Source organism: Pteropus alecto, unplaced genomic scaffold (assembly GCF_000325575.1).
Source record: "Pteropus alecto unplaced genomic scaffold, ASM32557v1 scaffold68, whole genome shotgun sequence".
In the NCBI taxonomy this organism is placed as follows: domain Eukaryota; kingdom Metazoa; phylum Chordata; class Mammalia; order Chiroptera; family Pteropodidae; genus Pteropus; species Pteropus alecto.
Genome location: NW_006441386.1, coordinates 8,323,703 through 8,334,642, shown reverse-complemented (window position 1 = coordinate 8,334,642; position 10,940 = coordinate 8,323,703). Strand labels below are relative to the sequence as shown.

The window sequence follows — 10,940 nt, the reverse complement described above, 5'->3', positions numbered from 1 at the left end:
TTATCTCTTTGTTGGAGTTCTCTACACTTCCCAAAAGTTCATTGAGCATCTTTATAACCAGCGTTTTGAACTCTGCATCTGTTAGATTGCTTGAATCCATTATATCTGGATCTCTGTTCTGTTCTCTCATATAGTTTCTGCTTCTTCGTCTTCCCATTTTGGCTGCCTTTCTGTGTCTGTTTCTATGTACTAAGCAAAGCTCCTAAGTCTCCCAGTCTTACTGTGGATTTGTGAAGTAGGTGTCCAGTGGCATAGTCCTGAGAGGGGTTCAGCTGCAGGCCAAACTTAGCCCAAACCTCTGCCCCTCTGGGACCACCTGTTAAGATTCAGCTAGCAATCCACAGATGCTGTGCTTATAGTTGCCTCAAAAGGCCACACCAGAAACCAAGGTCAGTAGCCTCCAGTGTAAGTCTAGGCTCTGCTCAGCAAGGAGCACCTGACTTGCTGAAGATATATCTGGTTGTGGTTTGGGTGGGGCCGTGAGTTGAGGGAGGCGGGGTTTCAAGGAATCCTCTGGATGGAGCATCCTCTGTTATTCAGTTTGATGATGTCACAGCTATGGTGGCACTGTGTCCGTACACTGGGAGGAGGGAGGGCTCAACAGGGAACAATGGACACTGCTGGCACTTCTATACAGAGCAAGTATCCCCTCGGCCCTCACTCCGACAATATCTCCCTGTAAGTCCCTGGTGCCCACTGCGTGCAGCCAAATTGGCACTGGTGCTCAGAACGAGTAGATCCATCACTGCGAAAATCCGCTCACAGACGCGGCCCCTTTAAGGGATTTCTGCCGCTGCCTCAGCCTCCATCTCATTCAGCCGCTCCTGACTGGGCAGCCCTGAGTCCTCACTCTGTCTTACGTTTTGCCATTGCAGGGTGATTTCTTGGATTTCTCCCTAGTTGTATGGCTTATTCATTTAGATCCTAGGTGATTTTTCCTTGCTGCTTGCTCCTTGTTTCCGTCACAACTTTGATTTGGTTGCCAGAGGGATGAACAGAGCCTCTATCATCTAAGCCATTTTTTCCCCCTCCAGACAGGACTTTTTTTTGAACTCTGATGGATGAGAAATTATATATGATTTGAAAGATTTGCATTCCCTTAATGCATCTGAGTTTTAGCTTCTTTAAGTTTTTGTTTTACCAAAAATAATTGCATTAACTCATTACTCTCCAATGATACTTTAGCTGGGCATAAAATTCTAGGTCGATAATCATTTTTCCTCTGCACTTTGGAGCTATTATACCATTATCTTCTGGCCTCTTTTGTTGCTGTTTAGATGTCTACTGAAGTTGTTTTTGGAGATAATTTGATTTTCCTCGTTAGCCGAATGTGAGATTCACTTGTTCTGCAGATTCACTTATTTGTCTAGATATGGTTCAGTTTCGATAGTTATCTGTTTGGGATTCATTGAAATCCTTGAATTCTTGATATATGAGGATTCACATTTTTAAATCGTTTCCAGAAAAACCCAAGCCATTTTGCCTTTTTACCATTTTTTCTTTGCTTTGCTTCTGGAACTTCTATTTTTATTTATTTATTTACTCATTAATTTATATTTTTATAACATAAGGATTTATATTTAATATAGTATTTCTCACCATGGGGCTGTTGCTCAGTTAATATAAAGGTTTTTTCAAAAAACATTAAATCTCTTCTCCATTTCAATGTCAATATGAAATATTTTTTTACATTAAATCTTTTCTCCATTTCAGTGTTAGATACATTGAATATATTTTTCTAAACTTTTTCCCCCCAAAGAAATAAAAGTTTTAATTTTGAGTGTCTGTATTTGATATCTAAGTACAATATTAACTTGGGAGATAACAAAACGAAAATCTAATAAAAATATGAAGAAAAACCTCCTGAGCAATACAGCTGAATAGTGGCAACTTCCTAGGATTCTGGGCAAGAGTTTCCTTTTTCCAATTTTATGTGCTTTGAGAATTCTGAGACTATGAAACATTACTTATCTAAATTTCAGCCATCCCACTTCTTTGACCCTCTTTCTAACTAGCAAATATAAATCATAGACTTCATTTTTCAGTGCATTACTTCTTGTAAAAAAACTTTTATTCCATTTACCATGTATGAATTTATTCCCATTTATAGAGAAACAACTAAGAATGTAAAATTACCTTATTTACTGTTTCTTTCAAACACCAAAGCTCAGTTTTTAACCTAAATAGCACAAATGTTTTCAAGGCAAAGTTTGATTCAGTAGGCCCTTCAGTCACATCTGTCCATTTCTTTTTCATGCACGTACCCCACAAAAAGCACAAGTGCCTGCGTAATGTTGAGAATCACACCTAACAAGAGAGCAATTGCATCTCCAACTTTTACTGCTTCAACAACAGGCAGCACCAAAAACAGTGAAATGAGGATTAAGAACCACTGTGCTAAGACTGAGGTCATGATGTTGGAACTTTGAGGTGGCTAGATTTTGGGCACTGAAGGTTTCAAAGAAATGATAAATGTATAATATTATCTGACTTAAAATATTCTCTTCCTGGAGTTCCGCATGCTGAGGCTAACAGGTTCCACATGACTGTACCTTCCAAGAAGCAATCATGGGAATGGTGAGCTGGAACTCCTCTTAGACAGATAAATCCTCCGTGTCTCTTAACCACTCATTGTCTCTATTTCTTGTTTCACCTTTGCCTTTTGGTCAATTTCTTCACATCTAGCTTTCATTTATTAATCTTATCGTCAGCAGTCTAATATGCCTTTTACCTATTCATTTAATTTTTATCTTTAATTATTATATTTTTAATTTCTACAAGTTGTATATAGTTATTTTTTATTTCTGTTCTATTTCAACGCTTCCTTATAACTCCAATATTTTTAAATATCTTTATTTTATATATATTTTATATTTTCTTTCATATCGGAATTATACTTTCTCATGTTGTCGGGGTTTAATCTTTTCTATTGTCTTATTTGCTCATGGTATCTCACTTGTGGTAGCTTATTTCCTTATTTGTTTTGTAATTTTTTTATGGTGAGCTCATCTTTGTTACAGCTTGTTTTCCTGTGAGAATCCCTTGTTGCCTGGATTGTGGAACCATTCTTCCACAAAGTTTTACAAGGCATTCCAGAGTATTGCTGTGCAGGAATAGATTTTTATGTTAATTTCTTGGTTTGTGGGTTTCTGGGTAAATTCTTGTGAGTTTCTAAGATTAATTCAAACCCCAGATCCACACAAGGTACAGACCTGAGGTTTGGATGTATCAGGAGAGATGTTCTGTTTAAATCTAGATAAAAGGGAGAAGCTTTTATTATCCCCTCTCTATGACTGGCAGATAGTCCTCTAGCAAAACTTTCATGGAGGGTGCTCCCTTTCCTAATTCTGTGGACCTTCAAAGCACACGGGTGTGAAAACCCCACATCGAAGCATCTGGGTTACTCTGGTGATACCTCTCCCCCTGCTCCCTGCCCTCCCCACTCCAAGGTTAGTTACAGCATCTGCTATAGTAGCTACTCTATTTTCAGTTTCCTCTTTATTCTTATAAGTGCCTCCTTTCTTTCTTGAGAACTCAGCTCTGCATTTAAAATAATTGTTATTATATTTACCTAGCATTTCTAAGTGTTTGTAGCAAGAGGTTTTTCTGATTTTCTTTATATACCATCATGTTAGAACAGGAGATCTCTACTTAACTTCCTTGATTTCAATTTTTTCATTTATTAAGTGGGAATGACGTCTTCTACCAAATGTTACCAGGATTAGGTAAAGATTTACATAAACAATCTAGCCACATGGTAAGTGCTTGATAAATGCTAACGATAATGATTATTACATTGATATCATATCTGTTTTTTTCTCTCTATTGATACAGTCATATGCTGCTTAACGATGGGGAGACGTTCAGAGAAATGTATTGTTAGGTGATTTCGTCCTTGCGCAAACATCATAGAGTGCACTTTCATAAACCAGGGTGACGTAGCCTAATATAGACCTAGAAACGTAACCGTGATAACATCCTCGTAGTGCAACATATTACTCACATTTGTGGAGATGCTGGTGTAAACAGACCTGCTCCACTGCCAGTTGTATAAAAGGATAACACATACAATCATGTACAGTACATAATATTTGATAAAGGAAATAAATAACTATGTTATTGGTTTTTGTATTTACTATATTAGACTTTTCGTTGTCATTTTAAAGTATACTCTTTCTACTTGTTAAAATAAATAAGAATTTGCAGTAAAATAGCATGCCATTTTATACCAGCAGTAGCCGCATACATCTCATATGTACCTTGTCTCTTAATTGCCTCATTTTCTATTGTGTTTCATTTAATCTTTTGCTGTTTTGTACAGTAACATGCTGTACAGGCTCGCAGGAGCAATAGGTGATAGGAATTTTTCGGCCCCATTAAAATCTTATAGGACCACCATCTCATATGCAGTCCATTGTTGACTGAAACATCATTATATGGCACATGTCTATTTCTTTGTGTCACCAAGATGGAGGCCTTTGAAAATAGCTGATTTTCTCCCAATGCAAGTGTGATCTTTAACTGTGCCAAAGCTATCCTGAGAAGAAGGTGGGGAGAAAGCAATGAAACTAAAAGTTTGCGTTTCCATGTCATGCTAGTTACATTAATACATCCAATCCCATACCATCCCTATAATAATCCCATGATGTAGGATGTTGTAACTGTCTGGATAGACTAGGTTACACTTTGGTAACAAACAGCTCCAAAATGTCAGGGGGTTAACCCCAACAAAAGTTTCTTTTTTGGTCAAGCTACATGGTCAGTGGAGGGCCCAATATTACAGAACTCCTTAGGGCTTCAGGTTGACAGAAGTACCACCACCTTGTAGCTGTACTCTCTGAAACTGGTGGGAAATCAGAACATTGCACTTGGACGTTTCATTGCCTCAACCTCTTACAACTTATCAGCTAAATTAGTCACATGGCCCTGGTCAACTCTAGGTTTTTGAGGAAATGTAGAGAAGAAAATGGGATTTTGGGTGACTACATCTGTTTCTGCCACAGGCAGAATAGAAGGAAGTGAACTTTTCTCAAACATCTTCTAAGTATCCAGCACTGTGCTATGTACACATCCTCTGTCAACCCTTAGCAGCGCCTCAAGGTCGTTTTGCATTTAAAGAAACCAAAGCTCAGAGAAGTTAAAGAACTCATGCAAAATGCCATACCTAATTAGTGGTAGAGCCAAAATTTGGCTTTTACCTTCTGACTTCATATTATGTATTTCTACTTGGTCAGAGAAAGAGCCAGAGAGAGAAGGACAAGCAGAAATGCAGGTAGGTGAGAGTGGCCCAGAAGTCAGCTCTGGACATGTCACCAAGAGGTGATGCTATCTCTCAATGGAGCCCAGGACTGGGGGTGCCTGATCAGCCTTCCAGCTCACCTGTGTGAGGTGTTCGCCCCACCGCTTCAGAGGCTACTCCTGCCGTCCCAGACATATGTGTAGTTGGAGACATATTCCATAGTGGGGCATGAACGCCATGTGATAGTGTGAGTTTAGGTTGTTTGTGTGATAGGTCATCGTGCTGTAGGGGCCACCAAGGCTCCCATAGGCCATACACTTTGGGAGGTAATGGACCGAGGATGTGGTCCTCATCACTTCCTTCTCTGTGGTGCTCTGTAGCTTGTCCCGGCCTCTGTCTCTGACCTGCAGCTACCTTTGTTTATATGGCTGCTGGGCAAGATGCTGAGGTCTTCCTCTGATTCATTTGTGTTCCTAGTGTTCGGGACGGGGCCTGGCCCTGAAGAGGCCTCAGGAAAGGCTCTTTGGTGGGACAGAACTGACTCTTCTGGCATCTGTAGGAGTAGGTTCCCACAAACCTGTTGGTGCTTAAGCTGGCCGCACCATCCACGTGACTTTGAGATGTCTAGATCCTCTCCCCCAGCCTCCAGTTCTCATCCCAGATGGTGGTGCGGGTCTAAGATTCTCTGGGATTCCAGGATCTGTCTTCACCCTCCAGGCATGGCTGAACCTTGGGAAACGAATGATCAGTGACTGTCAGCTCCATGGAAGAACCAGCAGAATTCTTGGTGCCATGTCCCCTCCAGAGCCCAAGGCTCTCTGTGTCCTACCCCATGAGGACTCTTCAAACTGAGTCTTGGGGTTCACAGGTCAGGCTCAGCAAAGAACTTGAGGAGAGAAGGGTCTGGGGCTCTGAAACCCCTGAGCTGGGGTTCCCCCACAGGGGCAGGCCGGAGACAACTCCCACCAGCCAGCCTCGGCCTCTGCCACCAGCAGCTGTGGGGAACAGAACCGGGCTGCATTGATGGAATTCCTGTCTGCAAAGGCCACGCAGTTGTTTTAAATTAGCATACAAATCGACATTAGTGTAGTACATCTGTTGTTAATCCGCGGCCCGGTGGAAGGGGGATGCCAACACGTCGTTTATTAGGCACGTCGATCCCATAATGTCCTTTTTCACTGCCTTTGTCTTCTATCGAGTCCATAATGGGTTCCAGGATGTCTTTTATTTTGCTACAGACCACGTTTCCTCCTGCCTAACAGATCAGAACGTAATGGATTCCAGGATGTAATTTATGCTATTTTGGAATCAGACTGTACTATTAATTCTGAAGCCTTTGGGCAATCTCCAGGGAGGCCGGAGCCCTACGTTTGCCCTCGTGGTCATCAGACAGGCACCGGGAACCCAAGCACAGTCTCAGGCTGAAGGGGGAGGAAAGGAACCCGGTTGACAATTCCAAATTAAAGGCATTCCAGGCAGGCCTGGGAGAAGAGGCCAGAGGGTGCTGGGGGCGGGGGTGGGGGAACTGACAAAGGAATCTGAGAGGATGTGGGGCTGGGGGGAGGAGCACAGGTGTTCTAACAACCCAGCATGAACAAACCTGGCGGGACTGGTCCTAGACACTGGATCATGGTTGTTGAGCTCCTGGAGAGAAGAACTAAGACTCTGGGTATTCAGACAGGACAAAACTTCAGGGAGGTGCCTCCTGGAGGAGGGCAAGGCCATGTGAGTAAGGACACTGCCCTTGGAGCCACCAGGCCTGGACCTGAGGCACACAGCTGAGCCTGGGAGGGTCATGGCCCCTCGCTGAAGCTGGCATTCCCTGCCCAGAGCCATTACTAAGCTGAGAGAGAGAAATGAAGTGTTGTGGACATGTGCAAGTTCCAGAGAAGTCTGAAAATTGTGTTGCTGAGGGCAGAGCTGTGTCCAATACTGGCCTACCATGCCCCTAGCTGCAGTGGGTCCATTACACCTGTTTTTCGAGCAGATGGTCAGGGTTGCTGCCAGCCCACAGGGTGCCTTCATATGAATTAGAGGAAAGCACCCAGGCCTCTGGGAACCCAGGTCCCTGGGAGTCCTCTCTGATCAGGCCATGAGGATAGGGGAGACACTAGAGTCTCTTCTGTGCCCTGTGCCTTGGGCCACAGACCTGGCACACACATCTTGGGCTCTGAGCCCATGGGTGCATTGTCTAGGCAGATCTCGGGACCTCCTGCCTCCAGGGCAGTTGATACCGGGGAGGCTGAAGAGAAGGTGTGAGCTTCTGGATGGCTTCCATTCTGCTTGTGTTCTATCAGGCTGTGACTACTTACTGCTGTCCTGCTTGGGCTCTCTCTGCCCCTGTGAGGCAGCCCCTTCCTCACCAGACAGCCTGTGCTGTAGCCTGAATCCCCTAAGGGCTCCTCAGCCATGTCTGCACCCTCTGCCTCCTGTCAGGCCTTGGGAGCTAGGGGCTGACTTGATCCTTGGGGTGTTCCCTCCATATTCCCTCAAGAGTTTCCCTTACGATGTGGTGTTCAGTGCTCTCTCCTCACCTTCCCTGGAGGGAGGGGCTCAGGACCAGCTATTCTGTTGGGGGTGTGTTTTGAGGGCTCTGGGGAGGATAGAGTCGAGGCCTCCCTTCCCTCCCCTGAGATGGCTCAATGCAGACCTGAGGCCTTCAGTCACTTCAGCCACCACTCTGTCCCCAGGGCCTCTGGCCTGCTTGCCATACCTATGATTGGCCACCCTCCATGTGAGAGAAATCTACCCCATGAAGCTGGGTCCAGAGGGGTTCTGGGCAGAAAAGACCACTTTCTGGGGAAGGGGGAGATGAGAGCCCTTTACAACGCCGGTCTTTGGGACCACAAAATGAACCCATGGTGTCACTATTGAGGCTATTGCAGTATCTTTTACGCTGCAGACTTTTAAAAAATTGTGATAAAATATACATAAGATAAAATTTACCATTTTAGCCAGTTTTAAGTGCATAATGCAGTGGCATTAAGTACATCCACATTGCTGTGCGACCATTACTACCATCCATTTCCAGATCTTTTTCGTCATCCCAATTAAATTGCAGACTTTATATGGGGGGATGGGAATTTACTGTGTATCCCATTCAGCACAGAGTTATCTCCACCTTTCATAGGCTTTGAGTTTTTTACGACTCTGTAAAGTCGTACAAAACTAGGGATAATGTGAATGATTCTTGTCCATATTAATATGAATGAATGGAGTCCAGAGGAATGCTGTTCCTTATTGCCCTAGGATGGGCCTGGTTTGCATTCATTTGTAAGTTCATTGCAGCATTCCTTATTTGTTACATGTTCTCATGGTTCTATGAGTTTTCTTTTGAATTGTTTGTAGCATCTTACTGGTTTGTTCTCTCTTTAATTAATGCATTAAATAAAATCTTTGATGCATGTTCATTTGATATTTGTACGAGAGCCATGGTTTTTCCTTTGGTCAGAATTGGTCTTTCAACAAAAACATTTTGGTCCTGTGGAGTTGGGGGAGCTGTGGTTTAACCCCTGAAAGTCCTCAGGAAAAGTCACATTCCCACATGGGGTCAGAATATGTGGACATGGCTGGGCTGGAGATGCCCTGCTCATCCCTCACAGATTCACCCTCATTCTTCACAGGGACCTGTGGGTGTTTATATCTGGCGGATGAGAAAGTCATATGGAGGCCCCAGGGAGCCTGGGTCTGAGCGGGGGCGTAGGTCTGGGCTCTTACTCAGCTGTAGGAAGGGCAAGACCCTGGGGTCTTTTCAGCTGTTATAACCCAACTGGGCAAAGAGGTGTCATATATATTTTATCCTCTGTTACCCTGGGAGCAAATGACATGGTCAGTCAGCCAGAGCCAGAAGGGGCCCTGAGACCATCTTGCCAACTTGCTCATGTTACTGCTGGGCTCCTGAGTCCAGGTTTGGACCAGCAGGCACTTTCTGTGTGCCACAGTTCACACCGAGCTCATCATGTCGGTCCACTATGGTCGGCCCTTGGACATCCCTGTGAGGTGTGGGTGTGGGTGAGGACACTGCCTCCCACTCAGAGATGAACCTACTGAGTCTCGGGAAGGTCAAATGACTAGCCTAATGTCACACTGCAGCCAGGTGGGCAGCATCGAAGGGTCCCTGACCTCCCACTGATGGTGGGGGCTGGGGGGGCGTGGGCAGTGGCCAAGAGGCAGAAGGAACCAAGTGGTCCCCAGTGGAACAAACAACATTGTGGGCACCTGGAACTGCTCAGACAATGAGCTTTTGTTTGGTTCAGAAGAGAGTTGTTAAAGAAAAAAATCAAAACAGTAAAAGCATTTGCAGGGGAAATGTAAATACCGCCTGCTGGGTGGCTGTTCATTTGGTTGGAAAAATGCATCTGTCACTGGGGGGAATTGCAGGCTCAGTTTCTTTCTCCGCAGCTGTCTCTGAGCAGGCAGGTCACCTTGGGCCCAAGGCTGCATGGGGGCCCCTTCCTGGGGTCTGTGGATGGCAGAGCTCCCCTTGCAACCGGCTCCCAGCAATCATAGCATCCCCACATCTCTCTGTCCATCTGTCCTTCTGCCAGCTCCCCAGAGCCATTCTGGAAACAGTGCACTTTTATGAGAGGCCTCTTGGTAAAGCAGAGAGACAGAGATTCAGAGTCTCTAGGTACATAGACTTAAGGCCCCCGAGCCTCATTTTCCTCACCTGTAAAATGGGGACGGTCATGCTCTTACCTGCAGGGTGCAGTCAGCTCTTCACTGAAACAGCCTGCTACTCGCTCACTAATTGTGTACAGAGCTAATTGTGTACAGAGGATATGTTCAGTGATGTCAGGTTGGCAGCTTGAAATTGGTGGGAGTATTTATGCAAGCACTACAAATGAAGGATTATCCCTACCAAGAGCCGGTTGTTAACCATTTGCCAGCACACCACTGGTGGTTGTGTGACTGTGTAGCAGGTGTTCGGTGCGCAGCACTTGGGAGGCTTGTCCTCTCTGGGGTGTGAGGACTGTGTTGTCAGCGCAGACACTGAATTTAAGAGGGTGAGAGTTGAACTCTTGTGGAAGTGACATTTCCTACTCTTTCCTCTTACCCAGACAATGGGATCCTCTGGGAAAAAGGCTTTTTTTTTTAAAGGGGGAAAAAAAAAAACAGTAGATAGAAGTAAATTGACCCTTGAACAACATGGGTTTGAACTGTGCTGATCCACTTATAGTCATGTGCCAAATAATGACGTTTTGATCAATGGCAGACCTCATATATGATGGCGGTCCCATAACATTATAAAGGAGCTGACTAATTCCTATTGCCTAGTGACATCGTAGCCTTTATAAGATGATAATGCAATGTATTACTCATGTGTCTGTAGAGAGGCTAGTGTAAACAAACCAACTACACTGCCAGTTGTGTAAAAGAATAGCACATACAATCATGTACAGTACATAATACTTGAAAACGATAATTAATGACTGTAACTGGTTTGTGTACTTATACTATACTTTTATCATTATTTTAGTGTGTGCTCTTTCTATTTATAAAAAACAAGTTTTTTAAGATAATTTTTTATTTTTCAATTACAGTTGACATACAATATTATATTAGTTTCAGATGTACAACATAGTGATTAGACATTTATACAACTTACAAAGTGATCACCCCAGTAAGTTGTTCTAGTTGAGTTGTTCTGGGGTCAACTGCTGTGGTAAAAAAATAATATGGATAATGATGATTCGTCACT

The 10,940-nt window shown here is 44.0% G+C and overlaps 1 protein-coding gene and 1 pseudogene across 1 annotated transcript in view; one reads left to right on the top strand and one right to left on the bottom strand.

Annotated features, from left to right (window-relative positions):
• The window catches only part of COL26A1 (collagen type XXVI alpha 1 chain), a 139,978-nt gene that overhangs the window by 66,452 nt on the left and 62,586 nt on the right, over window positions 1-10,940 (top strand). The window lies entirely within an intron of this gene.
• Window positions 2,232-2,413, bottom strand: LOC112485258 (annotated as a pseudogene).